Source organism: Heterodontus francisci, chromosome 6, assembly GCF_036365525.1.
Source record: "Heterodontus francisci isolate sHetFra1 chromosome 6, sHetFra1.hap1, whole genome shotgun sequence".
Taxonomy (NCBI): Eukaryota; Metazoa; Chordata; class Chondrichthyes; order Heterodontiformes; family Heterodontidae; genus Heterodontus; species Heterodontus francisci.
This window is the reverse complement of record NC_090376.1, coordinates 31880744-31906780: the sequence shown is the minus strand read 5'-3', so window position 1 is coordinate 31906780 and position 26037 is coordinate 31880744. Positions and strand designations below refer to the sequence as shown.

The following is a 26037-nucleotide window of genomic DNA, read 5'->3' as shown; positions in this document are numbered from 1 at the left end:
ATTGTAAATAATTCTTTTTTTGTTATGTCCTACATAAGGCCATTGGATTTTAGTTTTCACAGAAAAAACAAACTAAATTGCAGAACAGGATCACAAAATACCAACAAAAATCTTTAAATCCAAGTAACATAAATAAATTTAATTTCTTCAATTATCTTGAAGAAGAGGCCTTTCTTCTGGGCTATTTTTCATTTGTGGAATGTGTTTTGAGTTGTCAGCTTTTGTGAAGCTATTTGTGAGCTTTTCAGGATTTTGTGGGTTCATCTGTGTGGACTGGGGGGTTGGGGTGCGTAGGAAAGTGCCAATTCGAAGTAGGAGGGTTGTTGTAGGTGAGAACTTCTCTGCTAAAGGGTGCATTGTGAGATGGGTTATGGTGTCGCTGTGATCTAAATTGCAACATGGGTTTGGGGTGGAGGGGATGTAGGAGTGATAAGATAATTTTTGTCGTAGTGATGGTCTGGCTAGTCTATTGAAATTATAAATGTCACTTTGGTTTCCTTTTTTTACTCTTAACATGAGTAGTATAAAGGTGTTTAAAATTGACAAGTGTGGACCATTTATAATGTAAAAATTCAAGATTTTCCATGGAAAGGTCAATTTGGTGCCTTCAGCATTTGGATTCTTCCTTAGGGCTGTCATAGATTTAGTTTTTTCCCTCCAATGTAACTGAAAGAATGCAGGATATGCCCAGAGCGTATATTATAAAGTTATCACATGTCAGAGGCTTATAATCAAGGTCATTCTTGAGTTGTCAGCTTTTTGTTGGCGCAGGGTGGCGGGCGGGGGGGGGGTGCGGGGTGCGGGGTGGAGGGGGTGGTGTGGGAGGGTGCTGGAGGGGAGTGGTGGTTGAGTCAGTTTTTGCAAAGCTGTTGGTTGGTTTTTGCCAGTTTTCTACATTGGCATGTATGGATGCAACATGTACTGCCTCATCCCACCCCAAAACCCAATTCCACTCCCCACACAGTAAATCAATTGAAATAAACCAACAAGGCCTCAGTAGTTAGGACTAAGTAGCTCTTACAATAATAATCATCTAATCTCCTTCCCCCAGCAATCACACTGAACACTAGCATACACACTGCTGCCAGGGTCATCCACAGGCCACTGATTGTATTCCATTTGGCAGGCTCTCATATAATACACATTGAGAAAGTAACACCAGTTACTGTATCATGATACTGTATTAGTGCAATAATTGCAAAAACAAATAATTTTCAAAGAAGAAAAAGTTACACATTCAAACGACACACTATGTATTAAAAACTGCTCTGCAAGAAGCAAGATATGTGGAACGTTTCCCTCTGTTTTTTTTTAATGAGAAATGGAGTGGTTGTTGCCAGTAAATATATCTGTGGTAAAATAGAATATGCTCTTGCTGTTTTAGTGATCCCACACCTTCACATATCTGTTCAGTTTCGTGTTTTACCCTTTGGTTCTTGTTTTTGGATGTAGTAATATGCATGATGCATCTTGTAACAATTGCTTAAGTATCCCAAATGCCATTCCGTCTGTAAAGGTAATCATAGAATCAGACATACAGCATGGAAGGAGGCCATTTGGCCCACCATGCCTGTGCCAGCTATATTAATAATTGGGCAAGTTGAGCTTTTGAACTTTGCAGGGAGTGTGCCAGGTGTCTGTGACTCCTTGCACTCTGACAATAAATTGTGTTGTTGTCTAAGAGATAGACTAGGCTTTTGTGTTGATGCAAAATAATTTTGGGTATACAAAAGTGACAGTGTAAGACCTCTAAGCATACTAAAGAATGAAGTGTGTCCCCTCTTTGGGCTGTCTCACACCTGTCCGGATTTGCACAGAATGCTGTATAACTGCAGCCTTAGTACTGTTCCTGAGATTGCCTACATGGCATATTGAAGTGGTCAGTTACTTCAGTGTCAGTCTTAATTCAGTTATTATACTCCTACCTCTATCTCAGAAGATTGTAGGTTCATATCTCACTTCAGGACACAATGATATTGTTCATGCTGATACTTTAGTGCTATACTGAGTAGGGGTGCATTGTTCAGATGAGAACTACAGGACCTCCAACCTGCCTACTTGTTCAGGTAGAGTCAAAAATCCTGAGGTAATTTTATTAAAATGAGCAGGGGAGTTGCCCTGGCCAATATTTATCCCTTGAGCAACACCGTGAAATAACTAGTCAGCAGGTTCATATCATTTGTGGGACTTTGCTGTGTTCACATGGGGTGCTGCATTTGTCTACGGTGATTACAAAGTAAAAGTAATTTGTTAGATGTGAAACACTTCGAGACATCCTGAGGACTCAAAAGGTGCCAAATAAATGTAAATTCTTCCTTTCCATAAAATGTTGACTCACCCTGGGTGACTCAAATGTTCCTCAGGTACAATGAGATTGAGAGAGGACGTGATATTGATGTATGCTGCAGTGAGCCTTAAAGAAAAATTAGAGCAGGCCTCTTTTCCTTTAGAAAAAGGAAATAAGCATATCATAAAACAGATCTGTGTCACGTACAATATGTTTTGCAAGGCAAGTAATTCTTGAATAAAGCATATAATTATGGATTTAATGTCATCTCACCTTAATTCAGCTTATGTATTAATTCAAATTGAAATAATGCATAAAAATATTCTATGCTGTTTTATTCAAATTTCTTCACTTGTGCTATTTAGATAATTAAATGTTTTAAGCAAAAAAGACTTTAAATTAACAGGAATAGATTGTATATTATCATCTCAGGAACCAACTAGAATCATAATAAGTTGGCAAATAATGCTAGTGGTAAAAGAATATTTTGCAGTGCCGAGGCAATGCATGAAGAACTGGGTGTTTTATTTAGTATAAAGTTAACCAGTTTTACAGTAATAGACTGGTTCTACCACAGGAATGGAATGGCAATGAAAGGCAGGTTCAGAAAAATAATTCTGAAGTGTAAAACTGTACTAAATATAACAATTTTTTAGTGGACAAGCAACTCCATAGAGGAAAGAGATAGAATTCTTTCATTTCTAATCATATTACGCCGATACAGACATATGCATACGGTTCTGTCCCCTTGGGTGGCTGTTGCAGTTCAAGCAAGACTGAGCAAAGCATGAGCAGGAAGAAGACAGCTGGTGCAGGCCATGAAAAACATGGAAATCAAAGACTACATTAAAGGCTGAGCACCATCATGGATAGTGGGTGAGCATAGTCAATTAGTGTAGGAAAATGTGGTTTGGAAAGCAAACAGGATTGCTTGGAACTTGAAATAATAGCCTATGGAGCTGGGTCATGAGTGCAACTTGCAGTAAAAGATGTTTTCAGGCGATAATTAAAAGCTTTCCTGTAAGTAAGTTAGTAGATAAATGCACAGTTGATATGTGGAATCAAAATGTATTTTTCTTTAACATTTATCACCTCAAATGTGCATTATTTTACTCTATTTTATAGATGCAAATGCAGACAGGGCATAATGGAGCACATAAATGGGTGGTCATTCCTGCTGGATCCCCACCAAGTCTGCTTCACACCCAAGTTTCCAGTGGGCCAGTGGAAACTTCCATCCAAAATAGTTGAGAATTTTATAATATTTATTTATTTAGAGATACAGCACTGAAACAGGCCCTTCGGCCCACCGAGTCTGTGCCGACCATCAACCACCCATTTATACTAATCCCATATTCCTACCACATCCCCACCTGTCCCTATATCCCCCTACCACTGAAGTACTGTGGTCATTTTGACATTAATAGTATTTTGTGGTGTTTACACCAGATAAGGCTTGTATAGCCTTATAGTTGTTAGTCACTCAAATACATCGCAAACATGGTTAAAGGGCCTGGTAGAAGATTTCTTCAACAGTTTTAGGGTCATTTCTGCATCACTTATCTTCATCATTGATTTGAAACAAATCACCAGTGCAGGTGGTTGCCCTGGAAATGTAAAGGAATTGCATGGAGGAATAGACAAGTTCCTGGTATAAGAAAGGACCTATGGTTAACAAGATTTTTGAATGATCTGAAAGTCTGCTGCTGTGCTGCACACTGGTAGTCTGGCATCTGAAGTACACGAGTGATGTTCAGTAAGATCCTGCTGCAGCCTATGCATGAAGGCAATTTGCACATTGCCGAATTACAACAATGTCCAGATTTTCCTCTGTGGCAGGGTTCCTTCTGGAAATGTCTAGGGATGGGACTTCGACCCACGAATTAGGTTCACACTCTGACCCCTGCTGACCTTCTTGGGTAAGGTTGATTTGAATATTGATGATGGGCTCCAGGCAGTATTTCCATAACAGCCAAGCTGCCTGCCTCCGGTAGTGAGGGGAGGTGGCGGGGGAAAACACTGATTATTCTTATTGCAGCATAGCATGTCCATCAGTGCTGACTGAAGAGAAAACCACATTTTATAAAAAGTTTAATAAAATCTCTTTTGTTGTCTAAGCCAAAGGTGGTCCTTCAAAACTGAATATCCCCCACCCCTCCCTTCACCCACTTTGTCTCCTTAGCAATGATGGACTTCAGGAAAGTCCCTGGAAATATGTAAATAAAATTATGTTCTGACAGTCTCATGTGTCTGAGCCCAGTCAAAAAGAAATTACAATGCGTCAGCCCATCCCCAAGTCTCTCTACCTTGCTCTCCTCCTTTAAAACACTCCTTAGAACCTACCTTTTTGACCAAGCTTTTAGTCATCTATCCTAATATTTTCCTTTTGTGGATTGGCCTCAAATTTTGTTTGATAGCGCTCTTGTGAAGCTTTTTGGAATGTTTTGCTACATTAAAGGTGATATACAAATGTAAGTTGTTGTAGTTTTAAAAATAAGTTCAAATAATTGAACTAAAATTCATCAGAGCTATGAATTGGTATCAGGGACATTTTGCACCCAAATGAATTGCTTGAATGTGTTGACAAGTTTCCTGGTGGTAAAGTACTGAAAATGGCATGCACACTGAAGCTGACATCGCCATGAGTTAGAAGTGAAAGTTATACTGAAAGAAATTTTAAGACTTAGCGAATTCATTATTTGGTCTGTAGTAGTGATAGCTGAGTCAAATGAGAACAAAAACTCAGCAAAATATTGCAGAGATATAAGAACATATCAATTCTTCGGAACAACCATTATGTCCAACAAGTCATTTATTTCAGAGTTCAACTGCATGCCCTCTTTCTCACCTCAAGGCACTAATACAAAATAATAATATCGAGTCAGCAGCCCATTTTACATCTCTCCCATTTTTTATCTTCATTGACTTCAAATCATGTTGACGGCCTCCAATTCTTTGAAATGTGCTCTTGTTGAGTGAGGTTCCATGATGGGAGCTGTTATTCACAAGTTATGGGTTGATGAGTTAGTCAGCATCTGAAAGAGAAAAGGCAGGCTCAGGTGGAAGCCTTCAGCAGTAGAGTTCAGTTAAAGGGTTCTAACCAATGTGCTGACTTATCATTCACTTTGAGTTGCTGACGAACTCATTGTGTATTTCCAGCATTTTCTATTTTTGTTTCAGGCTGCTAGCATGTGTGGTTTTTCTTTTGAAATCAGAATTGCAACACTGAGATTAAGGGGAATTGTTGCTTTAGGAGGATGTGAACAAGCATTTGATAATAAGGTAATAGCAATGTAATCATCAAATGGCAACTGTGCAATGCTTAATGACTATGGGGCCTGATTTTGAAAATAGCTGTGACTCTGTTGCGCTATTTATGGATTGTACTTGTTTCATAAATGAGCCCTCTGGAACTTCTGTGGAATCTATTTTTAATATGTGCACCTAAGGATCCATAAGGAGGTTGTAGATCATCCTTCCAAAGGGTGGAGCGCATTATGAGGTTCTGTTTATGAAGATATTTCGGGCCATACCCTTATGCCAGTGGTTTGCTGTTACAGTAAATGTCTCAGAGCATTTATATTTACTTTACTGCTTGGTTTCAAGACACGAAACTGTAAATCTTGGTGGAATTGTACATTGATACAGTGGCTCTGCCGAGTGTACCTTCCCACTAGTACGTGTCCTTGCATCCCAGGGTGGCGGACTGGTTGTGGCTTTGCTCACAGCTTGTCCTTCCACTGAGACCGTCCCAGCCAAAACCTGCATGAGGTGAGCCTGCTACGCTGATCTGGGTGGATCTAGAGGACGAACCTCAATAAAAACACGGTGGAACAGGAGGATGAATGAAGCACATGTACATCAGCAGCTGTAAAGGCGGATTAAGGCTGCAGTGGGATGGGCACTCACCAGTTGTCATGGCTTGTCATGCCATTGGGTAATGATTGCCAACTCGTCAGGATTGCATGGCTGTCAACTGCACACTGACTTCCTCATGTTAAAGGAAGACACACGCAGTCCTCTGCTAGAGACATCGAAAAGCCCTATGGCGATGGACAAGTGGCGTTGGAGACAGGGCTGTGAACCTGGAGGTCTGTAGTCACAAATCTGCACGTAGGCGGCGGTTGTCTGATGGTTGCTGAACTCTTGGAATTGAGACAGAAGTAGCTCTCCAGCAGCACATCCATGACTGAGGCAGCCCTTTTTAGGGTCCCTCTGTTCAACTCACTTCAGGAAGGGTCTAGAAAAGGTGCCCCAAACATAAGCTGTCCCAAACTGCAGGAAACTGCACCTGGTTGGATCACCACGCTTGTAGTTAAAAACATACACAAGCAATAAAATGCATGAATTTCTGTACTTGGAATGTGAACACCTATATGGACAATCAAAATCGTGAAGGCCCAGAAAGGAGAATTGCCATAGTTTGTGGAGAGCTTGCGATATATAACATCGATGTCGCAGCTCTCAGTGAAATGTGACTCCGTGAGGGAGGCCAGCTTAGATGGGAAGGAGGAGGATACACTTTCTTCTGGAAGGGGAAACCAGAGAAGGATCGCCATCAAAAATAGAATCACTGATATACTCACAGAACTTCCAATTGACATTAACGAACGGCTTATGACTCAACGCCTTCAACTCAGTGGCAACCAATGGGCCACAGTCATCAGTGCTTATTCCCCAACACTCGATTCTACTGATGAAACCAAAGAGCTCTTTTATGCAGATCTGAATTCTGTATTGGCAGCCATCCCAAATCAGGACTAACTGATTCTACTGGAAGATTTTAATGCCAGAGTCGGACGCAAATACACTATCTGGAAAGGCACCATCGGGAAAGAAGGATTGGGGAATTCAAATGCCAATGGTTTTCTCCACACCAAGTGCGCTGAACATGGGCTCACCATTACAAACACTTAGTCAGAAAAATAAACATAAGACAATGTGGAAACACCCCCAGTCCAAGCATTGGCACCTCCTGTACTACGTCAATGTCCAAGCCCAAGTTAGGAAGGATGTGCACATCACCCAAGTCATGCGGAGTACAAACGACTGCTGAACCGACCACAAACCTGTATGCTCCACCATGATCATATGCCTGGCACCCAAACACCAAAGATCCTCAAAGAAATCCAGAAGATTTAATATCCACATTCTCCAGGATATAAAAACAAGAGAACAATTCCACGTACAACTTTCTTCCCGTCTTGCTCTCACAGGTTCCAATGATGCCAGTGTGGAAGAGCTTTGGGATAAGATCAAATCTGAGATCCAAGAGACATGTACCCAAATCATTGGGTTTGAATTTCACAGGTACCAAGACTGGTTTGACACGAATGATAAAAAAAATACCCAAAATTCTTGATTGGAAATACCAAGCTTTCATTATGTGTCAAAATCACCCTACATCACCGCAGAAACAAGAAAAATACTTACTACTCAAATCTGAAGCTCAGAGAATGCTATGTGTCATCAAGAATAAGTGGTGGGTAGAGAAGGCCAATTAAATCTAATGTTCTGCAGACCTGCACAACATGCACAGCTTCTTCCAGGCCACCAAGACCATCTATGGACCAAAAACAAATGGTCCCTCCCCCTCATCTCAAACATGATGCAGCTATCCGAGACCATTGGAAGGAGCACTACCAGAACCTTCTCAATCTGGTGTCAACAGTATCAGACAAAACCATTAAAACAATCCCTTGACAGCCTGAGAGATCACGGCTGGAATTTTACCTCAGGCGGAGGCCCCGCCATTGGCTTAAAAGTCGGGGGTGAGCCCGCCTCTGCTGGGCCTGGCAGCCACACAGAGGTCTTGAATGGGGCTTCTGCCCCTCTGAGGCAGGAAGTCCTGCCTCCATGAGCTGCTGGCCAATCAGCGGGCCGGCAGCTCCAGTCCCAGCAGTGCCACTGGGAGTGGTGGCCCCTGCTGGGACTGCATCCGGCTTCAGGAGGATCATGGACGCTGGCACTGAAAATGGTAAGTGGGGTTTTGAGCCTCGCCTTGGCTAGGAAGTCAATCAGAAGGGCTGCGGGGGGCCCTCCATGGGGCACAGAGTGCCCGATGAAGAAGGCCCCCCCCCTCGGGCACACAAGGAGGCCACCAGGTATTACTGGGCGGCCTCCACAGCTGACAAAGTGCCCGGCCCTCGCTGGTAATAGTGGCAACAGTATATTATAGTGCCACTTAAGGGGCAATTAATTGGCCAAATAAGGACCTCATTTGGCCTGGGGTGGGCAGGCCGTTTGTTATCTCCCCCTCCACTCGTAGAATTCAAGCCTAGGTGGAAAGACATTGGGAATGGCAACCCCCCCCCCCCCTGCCTCCCACACAATTTTACGCACCCCCCGCCTCCTGCCCGCTCCCACAGGGGGTGTAAAATTCCAGCCCATATTTGGGTATACTGCCAACACTTGCTCAGATACAAAAGGTTTCCCAACAGATGAAGAATAACAAGGCGTGTGGTCTGGACAACATTCCTGCAGAGATCTATAAAGCTGGTTGTCATGAACACTTGCTCAATCTCTCAGACGATTTTACAATAATCTGGGAAGAAGGGGTCTTACCTCCCGATTTTCGCAATGCCATTATTGTTTCAGTTTTAATAAGGGTGATAACTGTATTTGTGAGAACTATAGGGGTATATCCCTTCTGTCCACAGTGGGGAAAATTCTTGCACGAATCCTCCTGAACCATCTCCTACATGTCAGTGAAGCTGTACTTCCGGAGGCCCAATGTGATTTCCGGTTATCCAGGGGAACCACAGATCTGATCTTTGCAGCTCGGCAAATCCAAGAAAAATACTAGGAACATTGCAAAGAACTCTACATGGCCTTTATTGATCTGTCAAAGGCCTTTGATTCCATCAATCGCAAAGCTGTTTGGAAAGTCCTCCAAAGACTTGGATGTTCAGCAGAATTTGTTATTATTCTGCAACTCTTGCATGATGGTATAACAGCAACCTTCCTTTGCAACGGGTTTGGAGACCGATCCCTTTCGTATCAAACAGGTGTCAAACAGGACTGTGTGATTGTGCCAACTCTCCACTATTTACCTCAGCCTGGTCATGGAACTCACTCATGACCATTTTCCACAAGAGGTCATGATTGAGTTTCCGACTTGATGGGAAGCTTTTCAACCTTATTAGGCTGAGAGCTAAGACTAAAGTGACTGTCCTGCATATTCACGACTTATAATTTGCTGATGACTGCATTTGTGGCCCACACTGCAAGTGACATACAGACCACCCCAAACCTCTTCAACTTCACATACAGAAGGGTTGCTCACTCTCTCAACACCAGCAAGACCAAAATCCTCTACAAGCGTCTACATCTCCAACTACTGTTACTTAAACAGCAACTCTCTCCTGATGATCCCGATCATCAAAAAGGGCAAAAACGATGTTGTGGGATCACTATTACCCACATGCTAAGCTGATTTGGACACAGGTTAGGGGTTTTGTGGACAGGTCATGCTTTTTGTGGACAGGACATACCTGGGCAATTTTCCACATTGTTGGGTAGATACCGGTGTTGTTGCTGTACTGGACCAGCTTTTTTGCTTATTTGTTCATGGGCTGTGACGTTGCTGGCTAGGCCAGCATTTATTGCCCATCTCTAATTGCCCTTGAGAAGGTGGTGGTGAGTTGCCTTCTTGAACTTCTGCAGTCCATGTGGGGTAGGTATACCCACAGTGCCGTTAGAAAAGCAGTTCCAGGATTTTGACCCAGCAACAGTGAAGGAACCGCAATATTGTTCCAAGTCAGGATGGTGTGTGGCCTGGAGGGGAACTTGCGGTGTTCCCATGCATCTGTTGTCCTTCTCCTTCTAGATGGTGCTTGACTAAGTGTGCGGCTAGTTCTGCAGCACAAGTCTTCAATAATATAGCCAGGATGTTGTCAGGGCCCATTGCCTTTGTTGTATCCAATGCCATCAGCCGTTTTTTAATATTATGTGGAGTGCATCGAATTTTCTGAAGACTGACATCTATGGAGAGAGTACCAAGGGGATTTACAAGAATGTTGCCAGGGCTTGAAAGTTGCAGCTATGAAGAAAGATTGAATAGACTAGGGTTGTTTTCCCTGGTACTGAGGATGCTGAGGGGAGACTTAATAGATGTGTACAAAATTATGAGGGGCCTAGATAGAGTGGACAGGAAAGACCTGTTTCCCCAGGCGAGGAGGTCAGTTACCAGAGGACACAGATTTAAGGTGATTGGTATAAGGATTAGAGAGGACTTGAGGAAAACTTTTTCACCCAGAGGGTGGTGGGTGTCTGGAATTCACTGCCAGGAACGGTGGTGGAGGCAGAAACCCTTAATTCTTTAAAAAGGTACCTGGACATGTACCTGAAGTACTGTAACCTGCAAGGCTATGGACCAGGTGCTGGAAGATGGGATTAGATTGGGCGGATAGTTTTTTTTGGCCAGCATGGACACGATGGGCTGAATGGCCTCCTTCTGTGCCGTAATTGTTCTATGGCTCTATGCTGGGGACCTCAGGAAGAGACCGAGATGGATCATTAACTCAGCACTTCTGGCTGAAGATGGATTTAAGTTCTTCAGTCTTGTCTTTTGCACTGATGTGCTGGGTTGTGCCATCATTCAGGATTGGGATGTTTGTGGAGCCTCCTCCTCCAGTTAGCTGTTTAATTGTTCACCACTATTCATGACTGGATGTGGCAAAACTGCAGAGCTTAGATCTGATTTGTTGGTTGCAGATTGCAAGCTGAGCGTGGAGATTTGAGTTTGGTGGGTGCGGATTTTAAGTGTTGTTAACTTTAGAAAAGTCTGGTCTGCTGTTCGCATTTAACTGGGATTTACCATCTAGATAAAGTAAGGTTAAGAAAGTAATGTAGGGTTAGGAAAGCCAAGTAAGTTTCTTCCAGTCTGAGGCAAGGATTAACAGGTTCTACTGCAGAGTAGATTAGTTAAGTAGCTGACCAGTCAAATCTGGTTGCTGCAAGTTTAGCTTCGAAAGGTATAAATACAGAGGTCTGGGTGCAGCCTGTAAATGGTGTACAGATTGCAAGCTGAGTGTGGAGATTCGAGTTGGGTGAGTGGCGAGTACACTTTTTTAACCCTCCAGTATTTGGTTCCTATTTCGGTGCAGTGGAAGGAGCTGTTTGATAAGTACCTGGTAAGCTATTCTACTTATAATAAATAGTCTGTAAAGTTAAGGTATGGCAGGGCAGCTGTGCCGAGTGGAATGTACAGCCTGTGGCATGTGGGAAGTCATAGACACACCATGTGTCCTAGACAAACACATCTGCAGGAAGTGTCACCGGTTGCAGAAGCTTGAGCTCTGGGTTTCGGAACACGAGCGGCGGCTGGAGTCACTGTTATGCATCCGTGAGGCGGAGAACTATGTGAATTGCATGTTTAGGGAGATGGTCACACCACAGATTAGGAGCATGCAGGCAGATAGGGAATAGGTGATCGGCAGGCAGACAGTGCAGGAGTCCACTGATATGATCTCACTCACTAATCAGTTTTCCATTTTGGATACCAGTGAGGGTGATGGTTCCTTAGAGGGGTGCAGTCAGAGCCAGGTTTATGGCACCACAGGTGGCTCAGCTGCACAGGAGGGAAGGAAGAGGAGTGGAAGAGCAGTAATGATAGGGGATTCATTAGTTAGGGGAACAGGCAGGCATTTCTGCGACAGGAAACGTGACTCCAGGACGGTGTGTTGCCTTCCTGGTGCCAGGGTCAAGGATGTCACGGAGAGGCTGCAGGACATTCTTCTGGGGGAGGGTGAACAGCCAGAGGTCATGGTCCACATTGGTACCAATGACATAGGTAAGAAGGAGGATGAGGTCCTGAAAGCAGATTTTAGGGAGCTAGGAAGGAGATTAAAAAGCAGAACCTCAAAAGCAATTATCTCAGGATTACTCCCAGTCCCACGTGCAAGTGAGCAGAGGAAAAAAAGAATTGAGTGATTGAGCACATGGCTGGAGAACTGGTGTAGGAAGGAGGGCATCAGATTTCTGAGACATTGGGATCGGTTCTGGGGCAGGTGGGACCTGTACAAGGTGCATCTTAGCAGGACTGGGACAAATATCCTCGCAGGGAGATTTGCTGGTGCTGTTGGGGAGGGTTTAAACTAAATTGTCAGGGGGATGGGAACCTGAGAGGGAGCTCAGATTGGATGGTAGCAAAACTGATAACTTGTCAGTGGTGTGGGAACTAGGAGCAAGTATTAGCGAGCAATATCAAGGTGCACAGAATACTCGGGGAGATAGATAGCACAAGAGTAGGGAATAGTACGTTATTAGGTGGGGTCAGAGTAAAGGAGAAAGTAATAAAGTCTGAATCAGGGTTAATGTGCATGTGAATGCATGGAGTGTGGTTAATAAGACTGGTGAGGGACAGGTGCAGATTACCATGTGGAAATATGATGTTGTGGCTATAACAGAGACCTGGCTCAAAGAATGGCAGGACTGGGTGTTAAATATTCCTGGATACAAGGTATTCAGGAAAGATAGCAAAGGGAAAAAAGTGGGAGGGATGGCAGTATTGATTAAAGAGAGCATTGCAGTGCTGGAGAAAAGGGATGTTCCAGAGGGGTCGAGAATAGAATCAATTTGTCTAGAGGTAAGGAACAAAAAAGTTGCAGTTACATTGCTCAGTGTTGTCTATAGACCACCAGCTAGTGGGGAGGATGTGGAGGAACAAATTTGCAAGGAAATTACAGATAGGTGCAAAAATTATAGGGTGGTTATAATGGGGGACTTCAATTATCCAAACATAGACTGGGATAATAGTCAGTGAGGGGCAAGAGTTCCTAGGATGTGTTCAGGAATATTTTCTACAACAGTATGATGCTAGTCCAATTAGAAAGGAGGCACTGCTAGACCTGGTTTTTGGGAATGAGGTGGGCCAAGTGGATCAAGTATTAGTAGGAGAGTATTTAGGGGATAGTAATCATTTTATCATAAGATTTAGGCTGACTATGGAAAAGGACAAAGAGCAATCCAGGGTAAGAATAATTAACTGGAGGAAGGCCAACTTTAATGGGGTAAGAATGGAGCTGGGGCGAATAAATTGGAATCAAAGGTTGGCAGGAAAACCGGTAGAACCTTCAGAGAAGAGATAGTTCGAGCACAGTCAAGGTATGTTCCTTTGAAGGGGAAAAGTAGGGCAAACAAATCCAGAGCTCCCTGGATGACAAAAGAGGTAGAGATTAAGACAAAGAAGAAAAAGTGTGCTTATGACAGATGCCAGGTAGAAAATACTATTGAGAACCAGGCTGAATATAGAAGGTCCAGAGGGGAAGTGAAAAAGCAAATAAGAGAAGCAAAGAGAACATGAAAAGAGACTGTTAGCTAGCATTAAAGGAAATCCTAAAGTTTTCTAAAGGCATATAAATGGTAAAAGGAGGAGTGGAGCCGATTAGGGACCAGAAAGGGGATTTACATATGGAGGCAGAAGGCATAGCTGAGGTATTAAATGAATACTTTGCATCTGTCTTTACCAAGGAAGAAGATGCAACCCAGACAATATTTAAAGAGGAGGTAAGTCAGGGGCGTCACAGTGGCGCAGTGGTTAGCACCGCAGCCTCACAGCTCCAGGGACCCGGGTTCGATTCTGGGTACTGCCTGTGCGGAGTTTGCAAGTTCTCCCTGTGTCTGCGTGGGTTTCCTCCGGGTGCTCCGGTTTCCTCCCACATGCCAAAGACTTGCAGGTTGATAGGTTAATTGGCCTTTATAAATTGCCCCTAGTATAGGTAGGTGGTAGGGAAATATAGGGACAGGTGGGGATGTGATAGGAATATGGGATTAGTGTAGGATTAGTATAAGTGGGTGGTTGATGGTCGGCACAGACTCGGTGGGCCGAAGGGCCTGTTTCAGTGCTGTATCTCTAAACTAAACTAAACAGACACTAGAGGGGTTTAAAATTGATAAAGAGGAGGTATTAGGTAGGCTGTCTGTACTTAAAGTGGATAAGTCACCAGGGCCAGATGAGATGCATCCAAGGATACTGAGGGAAGCGAGGATGGAAATCACAGAGACACTGGCCATAATTTTTTAGTCTTCCTTAGACTCGGGGGTGCTGCCAGAGGACTGGAGAATTGCAAACGTTATACCTTTGTTCAAAAAAGGGTGTAAAGATAAGCCCAGCAACTACAGGCCAGTCAGTTTGACGTCGGTGGTGGGAAAACTTCTCAAAAAAATAATTCAGGACAAAATCAATAGTCACATGGATAAATGGGAGTTAAGTAAGGAAAGCCAGCATGGATTTCTTAAGGGAAAATCATGTTTAACTAACTTGCTGGAGTTTTTTGAGGAGGTAACAGAGAGTGTTGATGAGGGCAATGCTGTTGATATGGTGTACATGGACTTTCAAAAGGTGTTTGATACAGTGCCACACAACAGACTTGTGAGCAAACTTGTAGCTCATGGAATAAAAGGGACAGTAGTAACATGGATATGAAATTGGCTGAGTGACAGGAAACAAAGAGTAGTGGTTAATGGATGTTTTTCGGGCTGGAGGAAGGTTTGTAGCGGAGTTCCCCAGGGATCAGTGTTGGGCCCCTTGCTTTTCCTGATATATATTAATGACCTAGACCTTGGTGTACAGGGCACAATTTCAAAGTTTGCGTATGATATGAAACTTGGAAGCATTGTGAACTGTGAGGAGGATAATGTAGAACTCCAAAAGGACATAGACAAGTTGGTGGAATGGGTAGACTGGTGACAGATGAAGTTCAATGCAGAGAAATGTGAAGTGATTCATTTTGGTAGGAAGAACATGGAGAGACAATATAAAATAAAGGGTACAATTCTAAAGTGGGTGCAGGAACAGAGGGACCTACGTGTGTATGTGTATAAGTCATTGAAGGTGGCTGGACAGGTTGAGAGAGTGGTTAATAAAGCATACAGTATCCTGGGCTTTATTAATAGGGGCATAGAGTACAAGAGCAAGGAAGTTATGTTGAACTTGTATACGACACTAGTTCGGCCTCAGCTGGAGTATTGCGTCCAATTCTGGGCGCCGCACTTGAGGAAAGACGTGAGGGCATTGGAGAGAGTACAGAAAAGATTCATGAGAATGGTTCCAGGGTTGAGGAATTTCAGTTATGAAGATAGATTGGAGAAGTTAGGACTGTTTTCCTTGGAGAAGAGAAGGCTGAGATGTGATTTGATAAAGGTATTCAAAATCATGAGGGGTCTGGACAGAGTAGTTTGAGAGAAACTGTTCCCCCTCATGAAAGGATCAAGAACATGAGGGCACAGTTTTAAAGTATTTGGGAAGAGAAGCAAAAGTGACAAGAGGTAAAGCTTTTTCACGCAGCAAGTGATTAAGATCTGGAATGCGTTGCCTGAGAACATGGTGGAGGCAGGTTCAACTGAAGCATTCAAAAGGGAATTAGACAGTTATGTGAAAAGGAAAAATGTGCAGGATTATGGGGAAAAAACAGGGGAATGGAACTGAGTGAATTGCTCTTTCAGAGAGCCGGTGCGGACACGATGGGCTGAATGGCCTCTTTCTGCGCTGTAACAATTCTGTGATTCTGATTGTGGGATTGCTTAGCTCTGTCTATCGCAAGCTGCTTCCACATTTTAGAATGCGTGTAGCCCTGTGTTGTAGCTTCATCAGGTTGGCATCTCATTTATAGGTGTGCCTGGTACTGCTGCTGGCATGTTCTTCTACACTCCTCATTGAACCAAAGTTGGTCCCCTAGCACCTCATGGATGCCTAGTTTTGAGCTACTAGATCTGGCCTGAGTCAATCCCTTTTAGTATGGTGTTGCTCACAATGCAACACAACGGAGAGTGTCCTTAGTGTGAAGATGGGACTTTCTCCCCACAAGGACTGTGCAGTAGTCACTCCTGCCAATATTGTCAGGGACAAATGCATCTGTGCCAGGCAGATTGGTGAGGATGAAGTCACATAGGTTTTGCCCTCTTGTTCGTTCTCTCACCACCTGCCTCAGGCTCACTCTGGCTGTTACGTCCTTCAGTCCTCGGCCAACTCAGTCAGCAGTGGTGCTACCAAGCCACTCTTGGTGATGCACATTGAAGTCCCCCACCCAGAATACATGGGGTGCCTTTGCTACCCTCAGTGCTTCTTCCAATTGCTGTCCAACATGGAGGAGTACTGATTTATCAGCTGAGGGGTGTGGGGGTGTTGGGGGGGGAGGGGGTGTGGGCAGTAGGTGATAATCAGCAGGAGGTTTCTTTGCCCATGTTTGACCTGATGCCTCAAGACTTCATGGTGTCTGGAGTCAATATTGAAGACTCCCAGTTTATTCCCTCCTGAATCTGTATGATCGTGCCGCCACGTCTGATGGATATTGCTGACGGTGGGACAGGACATACCCAAGAACAATGTTGGAGGCATCTGGGACATTGTAAGGTATGATTCGGTGAGAATGACTATATCAGGTGGTTTTTTGACAACATCTGTGGATAGCTCTCCCAAAGTTGGCACAAGTCCCCAAATGTTAGTGAGGTGTCTACGTTGATGCCAGGTGGGCTGTCGGTTTTATTCTTCTTCAACTTTTCTGTAGTGGTTTGATACAACTGAATGGCTTGCTAGGGCTATTTCTGTGGGCAGTTAAGAGTCAACATTGCTGTGGGTCTGGAATCACATGTAAGCCAGACTGGGTAAGGTTGGCAGATTTTCTCCTCTGAAGAACATTAGTGGCAATAAATGCAGCCCTGCCTGCATCATTTATATTCTGAGAGCAATTTTTTTTTTTATTGAGCATCTTTCATGCAGAAAGATGGTCCAAGGCACTTCACAGAGTCTGCATGAGTTGAAGGGAGAAAATTGGCAGAGACAATTAAAATAAAATCGATATTCCAGCTGTAGGTTGCAGGCCTCTTCCTGGAGTTGGAATGCTTTAGTTAACTCATGGAACATTAACAATTACATATTCTAATACTTTAAATGAAACTGAAGCTAACTTGAATTTTCTAGCTGATTTTGGCAAATTGCCTTCTCTCTTACCGGATGTGAGTTTAAGTAATGCACGAGGTTTTACAAAATAATATTAAATCAAACATGTACTCTCATAATAAATTGTTTTGTCCAAAAGTACATCTTGAATCCTGGTGCTGTGCAGTGTTTAAACATTAATTGAGTGGGTGTACTAAGTGTTAGGCTCTCTAGTTTTAAAACCTTGTTATTCAATAGACAAAGGTTGCTCAATTGAAAAACAACTAACGTGAATGCTGTTGGATTCTGGAACCTTTAATCTTTGAACTCTGAATCTCTGTGTTAACATTTTAAAAGCTTAAAAAAAGCACAATTCCAGTTCTGTGAACAATACTGCCAATTAAGAAATATTCTGCGATGTTGCATAATGTTATTCAATACTAAAATCAAAATTCAGAAATAAGCAGGTCAGGAAATTCTACAATGAGATACTAATAAGCAAATATTAATCCTTTTCTCTGAGATTGCTTTCTGTTAATTTAGCAAGGTCTTAACCCATTTATTTTAAACAGCATTAAAGTAATTCCAGATCAAAATAATTTTGCATACATAGCATGATAGAATATATGTTCATATTTTCAAAGTACTATGTCCATAGAAGAAAGAAAGCCTACTTGTACAAAGGTTTCTTCCGATTGTTATCTGTTATCAGGATATTCCAGTTTTCACAGGAATCATTAATTACAGGAATGCATTTGCTGTGTACCTATCACTGATCTCTAAACATTATCTCAGGTCCCTTCCGATCACAAAACCAGAAACCAAGAGCTGAATTTTAGCTGCCAAGGAGGGGCGGGTTTGGGTGTGGATAGGGGTAGGGGTTAAAGCCCTGAGAAGTGGCATTGGTACAGAAACCCAACATGATCTCGCCCACCTGCAAGTTTCACTGGGGCAGGATTGCAGATGAGTGGGGAACCCCTGTGGATCTGTTGGGTAAGTAAATTAAACAATCAATGAGGCAATTAAGTCTTGTTTTAACCCAGAGCTTGGGTCCCATGAGCTGTGTGAAACTCACCAGGCTCAAGCAGGTGAGAGCACTGTGGGGAGATATTGTGCATTGAAACTAACAGGCTGGGAAGCCTTCAAACAGTGAAACTGAAGTGCTGTAGATCTTCCTAGGTGAGAGGTTAGTGCTCACAGCACTTCTTCTGAGAGTGTGCATTCATTGCTTGACAGGTGATTTCAGTTCGCATGCCTTGCACTTCATTCACTATCATCTCCACTTTCCCTGCTGTCAGCCCTCACTGTGGCAGTTCTGCGTTTGACGTCTGATGAGGAACAAGAGCAGCAGCAACACCAAAACACCAAAGCAGCAGGAGCAGCAGGAGCAACATGAGTAGGAGCAGCAGCTGCCTTCTCTGACAACTACAGTCTCTCCCAAGATCCTGTACTGAGATTATAAGCACACTCTCTTAGTAAAGACCCCCCTCTTAATATTTGCAACACAGGGGCAACCCATGTCCTGCACAGGACAGAGGGGATGGGCACAAAGATCCAGCTCAAAGGAGGTAAGACCCCAATTGCAGGGCCTATAGGCAAACTATTGCAACTTTTCTGAGCACACATGCCACAGGAGACTGAGGCTTTCATGCAGGACGTTACTGATATCTGCAGCCTCCTGGAACAAGACCTCATTCTCAGAGGACCAGGTGGGCACATATTGCCAGTGGCTGTCAAGGAGCCTATCACTGGAGGACCACCCATCCCCACATCCCTCCCGGTCTCTGCCTCTCTCTGGACTTCTGCCCTGTCTTCTGCAAGGAGACAAAGCAGAGAGTTGTGAGCATGAGAAATGGAGTGTGTGCAGAAGAGGGAAGGACATTTGTGGAGGGTGAGTGTGAGACATAGGTGTAAAATGGCACAAAGATGAGGGCAAGTGTGAGTGTTGGCTGTTGAGATGGAGATGTGAGATGCCTGGAGAGAGTGAAATGATGGTGTTGGTCTGAGGAGTGCTGTGTGGGAGAACGCTGGGGAAGTCAGAGTGTGGGGCTAGCACCTGACAGTTATGCCACTCAGTTGCCCTGTTCTCCTGAGGTCCTTCAACCTTTTGAGGCACTGTATCCAGATTCGAGAGACCACACTCCTGCTGCTCACTTCCTCAGTCACTTCCGTCCACACCTGTTTGGTTGGAGAGGCTTTCCTCTTCCTCTGTCCTTGGAAAATTCAGTTCTCTTCAGTCTCTCAGATCTCGCAGAAGAACCTCCACAGAGTCTGAGACCCTGGAGTGCAGCCTTCCCAGGTCTTTTGATTCCTGTAGTTGCTGATGCCTCAGGAATCCATGTAGAGTTCATCTATTCTGACCCTTGCCTGGGTCCCTTTAACGCAAAATCCTTCCTTTAACTGATTCAATACGTCATCCGGCCCACCCTCTGTGACTGGTTGGGAAACCTGGAAGCGGGATGCGAATGCTGTGACTGAGTTAAAGAGCCATGGCAAAGCCCGCTGCAGATTACAATGAGTTCCCGACCCGTTACAGTTCCCGCTGTTGCATCTGGGACTATCATTTCAAAATTCCGCACCAAATGTGTACAATGGAAGTCAACAGCAAGATTTCACAAATACTTTATAAAAGATAGAGTTCAGAAGCTGTCCTATTAATAAGTAGATATATTTAGTTCATACATAATCCCAGGGAGAATGAGACCACTTGTAGCATCCCAACAACCACCGCAGCTCTGAGCATTTAACTTAGCACAGGGATTGTATTCAGCATCCTACAGGTTTATATGGTCCAGGTACTCACTAAATCAACACAATGAGCCTCCAGGGGAACCTGTCATAGATTCATGATACCTGCCCTGCTTCTTGAGAGACATTATGCTCTAGATATAACAGCATAATAACCCCGTTCTTTATAAACGTGTTCTTGATTTCGTTATATGCATTTTACTATGGCACACAGAGAAATCTTCCTGCTATATACCTAAAAAAAAGTGATTATTTTTCATTGGATGGATTATTCACTACCAGAGTTCCAATTAGATTAAATCCTGTTTGACAGGTTTATAGAGTTTTTTGAGGATGTAACTAGTAGGGTAGATAAAGGAGAACCAGTAGATGTAGTATACCTGGATTTCCAAAAGGCATTCGATAATGTGCCACACAAAAGGTTAATTGGCAAGATAAGGGCTCATGGAGTTGGGGGTAATATATTAGCATGGATAGATGATTGGTTAACAGACGGGAAGCAACAAGTGGGCATAAACAGGGCATTTTCAAGTTTGCAGGCAGTAAATAGTGGAGTGCCACAAGAATCAGTGCTGGGCCCTCAGCTATTTACAATCTACATTAATGACTTAGTTGAAGAGACAGAGTAATGTATCTAAGTTTGCTGATGATGCAACGGTAGGTGGAAAGGTAAGCTTTAGGGACACAGAGAGGCTGCAAAGAGATATAGACAGGTTCAGTGAGTGGGCAACAAGATGGCAGATGGAGTATAATGTAGGGAAATGTAAAGTTATGCACTATGGTCGTAAGAATAGAAAAGCAGAATATTTTTTTAATGGTTTAGTTTAGTTTAGAGATACAGCACTGAAACAGGCCCTTCGGCCCACCGAGTCTGTGCCGACCATCAACCACCCATTTATACTAATCCTACACTAATTCCATATTTTTACCACATCCCCACCTGTCCCTATATTTCCCTACCACCTACCTATACTAGGGGCAATTTATAATGGCCAATTAACCTACCAACCAGCAAGTCTTTGGCATGTGGGAGGAAACCGGAGCACCCGGAGGAAACCCACGCAGACACAGGGAGAACTTGCAAACTCCACACAGGCAGTGTGCAACTTGTAAGTGTCGATGTTCAAAGAGACTTGGGTGTGCTTGTAAAAGGAACGCAGAAAGTTAACATGCAGGTACAACAAGCAATTAGGAAGGCAAATGGCATGTTGGACTTTATTGCAAGAGGATTGGAGTACAGGAGTAAGGAAGTATTGCTACAATTGTACAGGGTTTTGGTGAGACCACATCTGGAATATTATGTGCATTTTGGGCTCCACATTTAACAAAGGATATACTTGCATTGGAGGCAGTGCAGCGAAGGTTCACTATATTGATCCCTGGGGTGAGGGGGTTGTCCTATGATGTGAGACTAAGTAAATTGGGCCTGTATTCTCTGGAGTTTAGAAGAATGAGAGGTGTTCTCATTGAAACGTATAAGATTCTAAAGGGGCTGGATAGGGTAGACACCAAGATAGTATTTCCACTGGCTGGGGAATCTAAAGCACAGGGGCACAGTTTCAGGATAAGGGACTGATCATTTAGGACTGAGATGAGGGTAACTTACTTCACTCAAAGGGTTGCGAATCTTTAGAAGTCTCTACCTCAGAGGGTTGTGGATGCTCCATCACTGAATACATTTAAGGCTGGGATAGATAGATTTTTGGTTTCTCAGGGAATCAAGGAATATGGCGAACTGGCGGGAAAGTGGAGTTGAATCCTAAGATCAGCCATGATTGTTTTGAATGGCAGAGCAGCCATATGGTCTACTCCTGCTCTTATTTCTTGTGTTCTTGTGTAGATTGGCACAATTTCAAGTTGGCACTGTGAAGGAATTTTTGGTTCAGTTTCGCAACTATTTTTGTAAATTTCAATAGAAAATCATCAAAGCAGATCTAGAAGCAAAATGGACTAGTGGACATATGTGGAAGCATGAGGAGAATTCTGAAGACGATAGAGTTTTTCGCTCACTGAGTTCTCTAACTTTTTTTCCTTTTGATTTTTCCTTTTTGTGAGCTGCAATCACATTAAGCATAAAATATATCTGAGCAGCAGTACTGCTTTCAAAATTTACTATCTTCGCAATTCCCACTAATTCATAGCTTGTCTCGTCTTCCTCACTATGACCTTCTGAGATTGTGCTGTATTATTGCTGTATTATTGTATTTTTCAAGTTATCTCTATAGGATTTTTTGACATTTTGCCCTGTTTCTTATGTATTCTCCCCTCATCATTTTGTTGTAAAGAACACAAATCAAGACATTGCCCACAAAATAAATGGAACCCTAAACATGAGTTTGAGTGTTTTTCAACAAAGTTGTCAAATTGATCTTTAAGGGCATCAGCCAATCACTGATGCCACTGCACTATGATGGCATCAACCCACTATGCATATCTGTGTTCCACACATGTGGATGAAGCAATGGGGGCAGCAAAGTGTGATTGACAGCCAACTCTACGCAAATAGGATGATGAATGTCTTTGTTAAATACTGAACCTTTAACTTCAAAATGGAAACGGTTTGAATCAGGTTTCAGGAACCCATGAACTTGTAAATAGAATTATATTTATAATGAATTTCCAGAGCAATGTAACTCAGTAAATATTTAACTTAAGAATTTTGCCATGCTATGTATTATAGAATATTAGTGTACTTTTCAAGCAAAAGCATTTGTTCTATATTTTTCTGACACACAATTAGGTGAAACCAGAATTTCATGAACAAACATTATTCAAGTGTTGCTGTGCAACTTCAATAAATAATTATGTACCAAATCTCATCAGCACTGTCTTGGTCAATACAATCCTCGCATTGCATCAAAGATAAAAAAAAAAGCTTTGATTTTTTTTCTTTAAAAATATGTTATTAGCTGTCAAATCATTGCTTGGGGTTTTTTGTAAAATATCTCTTAGTTTTTCTACATTTCTGTTATTGACTGGCACTAGTAAAAGATTCTGAACACCATATTTACTGTTGAATCTAACCTTTGACCTCTTAAGTTCTGGACTCTTATAGACTACAGTCATTGATTTCAGTTTGCTTTCCTTCTGTTGGCATTACTGAAGATATTATCAAAAAGCTAAAGCCAACATTTGTCATTAAATGAATTCAGGTTAAAGGAATCCTACCTGATCCCATTGATCTTATCTGCTCTGTTTATGAGGTGTGGACGTCATTCATGTTATGTCTGTCGTTGTCATTACGTTAAAGATACCTCCATGTCAGACAAACATCAGCATTACCAATTATTGTGCAAGACTTTTCAATATGTTTAAACTTTATTGAACTGTCCACATGTGCTGATTGTTTACCTTTAATTGCACAGTTACTCTCTTTTTCCAAATCGAAAAAAATGAATATCAGTCATCTTTCAATCCCGTATCAAAGTAAAATCTTTATAACACAGCTAATTTTCTCAATTGCGGCAGTGCAAGAGCACTTGTAACTTCCAACTCTGTCACAGTTGCCTCTTCCTGACTTTTTAACAGTTGCAATGGCGGGCAGCCATAAAGGCGGGGCTAAAGTGGTGAGTCGAAGAGACTTAGCAGTTGGCAGGAAAAAAGACAGAAGCGCAAGGGGAGAGCCAACTGTGTAACAGCCCCGACAACCAATTTTTTCTGCAGCACCTGTGGAAGAGTCTGTCACTCTAGTATTGGCCTTTATAGCCACTCCAGGCGCTGCTCCACAAACCACTGACCACCTCCAAGCGCTTACCCATTGTCTCCCGAGACAAGGAGGCCAAAGAAGAAGAAGAATTTGCAGTAACATATTTTGACCATATTTAGGAACTCCAGACAACAAAATAAGCCCCAACTGTTTTAGAACTGCTTTATTACAAATTGGAAGTGCATTTATCACAAATAGTTGCATCAGACATTGCAGGAACAGAATCTTAAAATTTTGCTTACCTGCAATTCACAGGACTTGTGATACATTAACCTAAACTGCTTTAGATATATTTTAGGTATTGTTATACATGTTGTGTGATTGCCTTTAAGAGTGATCTTAAAGATCTTGGTACGCTAATTAACTGAATGCCAGGATGCAGTCATGTAACTGCATGCCAGTCTCACTCTTTAACTGTAACATCAAGAGGCAAGTCCTGTAAATAGATAGCTCTGCATTGTTTTGTTATCAGTTAGCTGTTTAATAAACCTGTTTTGAGATCTTCAACAATCCGGACTCCAAGCGTTTCATTTATGTTGCATCAGACAACATAAAAAGCTTCTCATTACAATACAGGCAGATTGGCAACTGACAGAACAGTAAGAAGAGAGAAATGAAGAATTAGGAACATAGAAACATAGGAGCAGGAGGAGGCCATTCAGCCCGTCGAGCCTGCTCCGCCATTCAATAAGATCATGGCTGATCATCTACCTCAACGTCACTCTCCTGTGGTATCCCCATATCCGTTGATGTCTTTAGTATCCAGATATCTATTAATTTCTGCCTTGAACACGCTCAATGATTGAGCTACCACAGCCCTCTGGGATAGAGAATTCCACAGATTCACCAAACTCTGAGTAAAGAAATTCCTCCTCACTTCAGTCTTAAATGGCCTGCACCTTATTCTGAAATTATGTCCGCTGGTTCTAGACTCACTAGCCAGAGGAAACCTCCTATCCATGTCTACCCTGTCACGCCCTGTAAGAATTTTGTAAGTTTTACTGAGATCACCTCTCATTCTTCGAAACTCTAGAGAATTGTATTTAGGTAATATTTTTCATGTCTTCAGGAACTCCAAATGCACTTTACAGCTACTTAAGCAGTTTTGAAATAAAATCAGTGTTGTTATGAAAGCAAATTCAGCAGTCATTTTTCACACAGCCATGTCTAACCTACAGCCAATTAGAAATGACTAGTTGATCCAGTTTTAATTGAGAGATACATTTTGAACATTCTAACTCAGAATCAAGAGTGCTGCTGCTGAGCCCAGCTTACACATATTACAAGAATCCATGACACAGAAGCATTAAGGACTGCCCAAATTTAAAGGGTTGGATTTTGCTGCAGGCTTCAGGACCCGCGTCAGGACCAAGTGGGGGTCTCGAGCCTGCACTTGCCAGCAGTAAGACTGGTTCAGTGATATTCCCGGAGGCAGCCTCTGAACTGGCCACATCCAGGTCCGCTGTCCTATTAAGGTGGCAGGAGCACCTGATGCTGCCAGCCCAATCAGAGTCTCGGCAACACCACCGGGAGAGGTGGGCACTGCTGAGGTAGGTAGGAGACCACGAGGGCAGCTCAATGTGGAGGCCCCCTCGGAGGGGTAGCGTTAAATTAATATATCAGAAGGGGGAATGTGGTAGGCCCCTCAGATCAGAGGAGAAACACCTCCAGATGCATCATTGAGCTTCGGGGGCGGCCTTTAATGCCCGTGGCCCCCTCTTTGGGATGTGGAGCCTCTGGCTCCGATGTCCCCTGGACTGCCACAGGGAGATCTCCTCCATTGAGCAGACAGGCTCTGCAAACAGCAGAGGGGGTTGCCCTGTCACCAGCAAAATGCCAGCAAGCCTTTTAATCGATCCTAATTGGGGCCTTAAGTAGCTAATTTGGCTTCCCGCCTCTGTGGTGTGGGCAGCCGATCAGTTTTCCCGGTTGCCTCAGGGAACGTTCCCCGGCAGCAGCTTCCTGCTATTTTCCCAGCAAGCCCCGCCTCCAAGCCTGCTACCACAGGGCCAGGGAAACTCAGCCCAAAGTCTTCAACCACAATCACCATGCACCAGATATGTACATATCCTAGCTAATGGAATTATACATATTTTACAAGAATAACTATCCTAAGATCACAATTCTGGGAGTACAGTGAATGTTAATATATTCTGAGAAGAATATCATAGTCCTGGATTGAATCATCAAAACTCCAAACTGGATCTTTTAAACCTAATAGTTTTGACATCCTTTTTAACTTTAGCAAAATTCACTCCATACTGATGTCAGATATTTTCTATTATCATTTAATGCATGATAGTGAGTTATTAGCTAAGCATGATGGAGATGCAAGCATCATGGACTATATAACTTATCCAATGCTAACACACAACAAAATTGACACTTAAATGAATGTCAGAGATTGCGGTTGATTTT

At 43.0% G+C, this 26037-nt stretch overlaps 1 long non-coding RNA gene across 1 annotated transcript in view; it reads right to left on the bottom strand.

The window, feature by feature from the left end:
• The window catches only part of LOC137370937 (uncharacterized), a 38065-nt gene extending 14897 nt beyond the window's left edge, over window positions 1-23168 (bottom strand). Inside the window, exons 1-3 of the long non-coding RNA XR_010975143.1 lie at window positions 23082-23168; window positions 5136-5322; window positions 2339-2444 (exon numbers count right to left, since the gene is read on the bottom strand). This is a non-coding gene — a long non-coding RNA (uncharacterized lncRNA). The remainder of the gene's footprint in view (window positions 1-2338; window positions 2445-5135; window positions 5323-23081) is intronic.
• Window positions 23169-26037: the final 2869 nt, after the last annotated feature.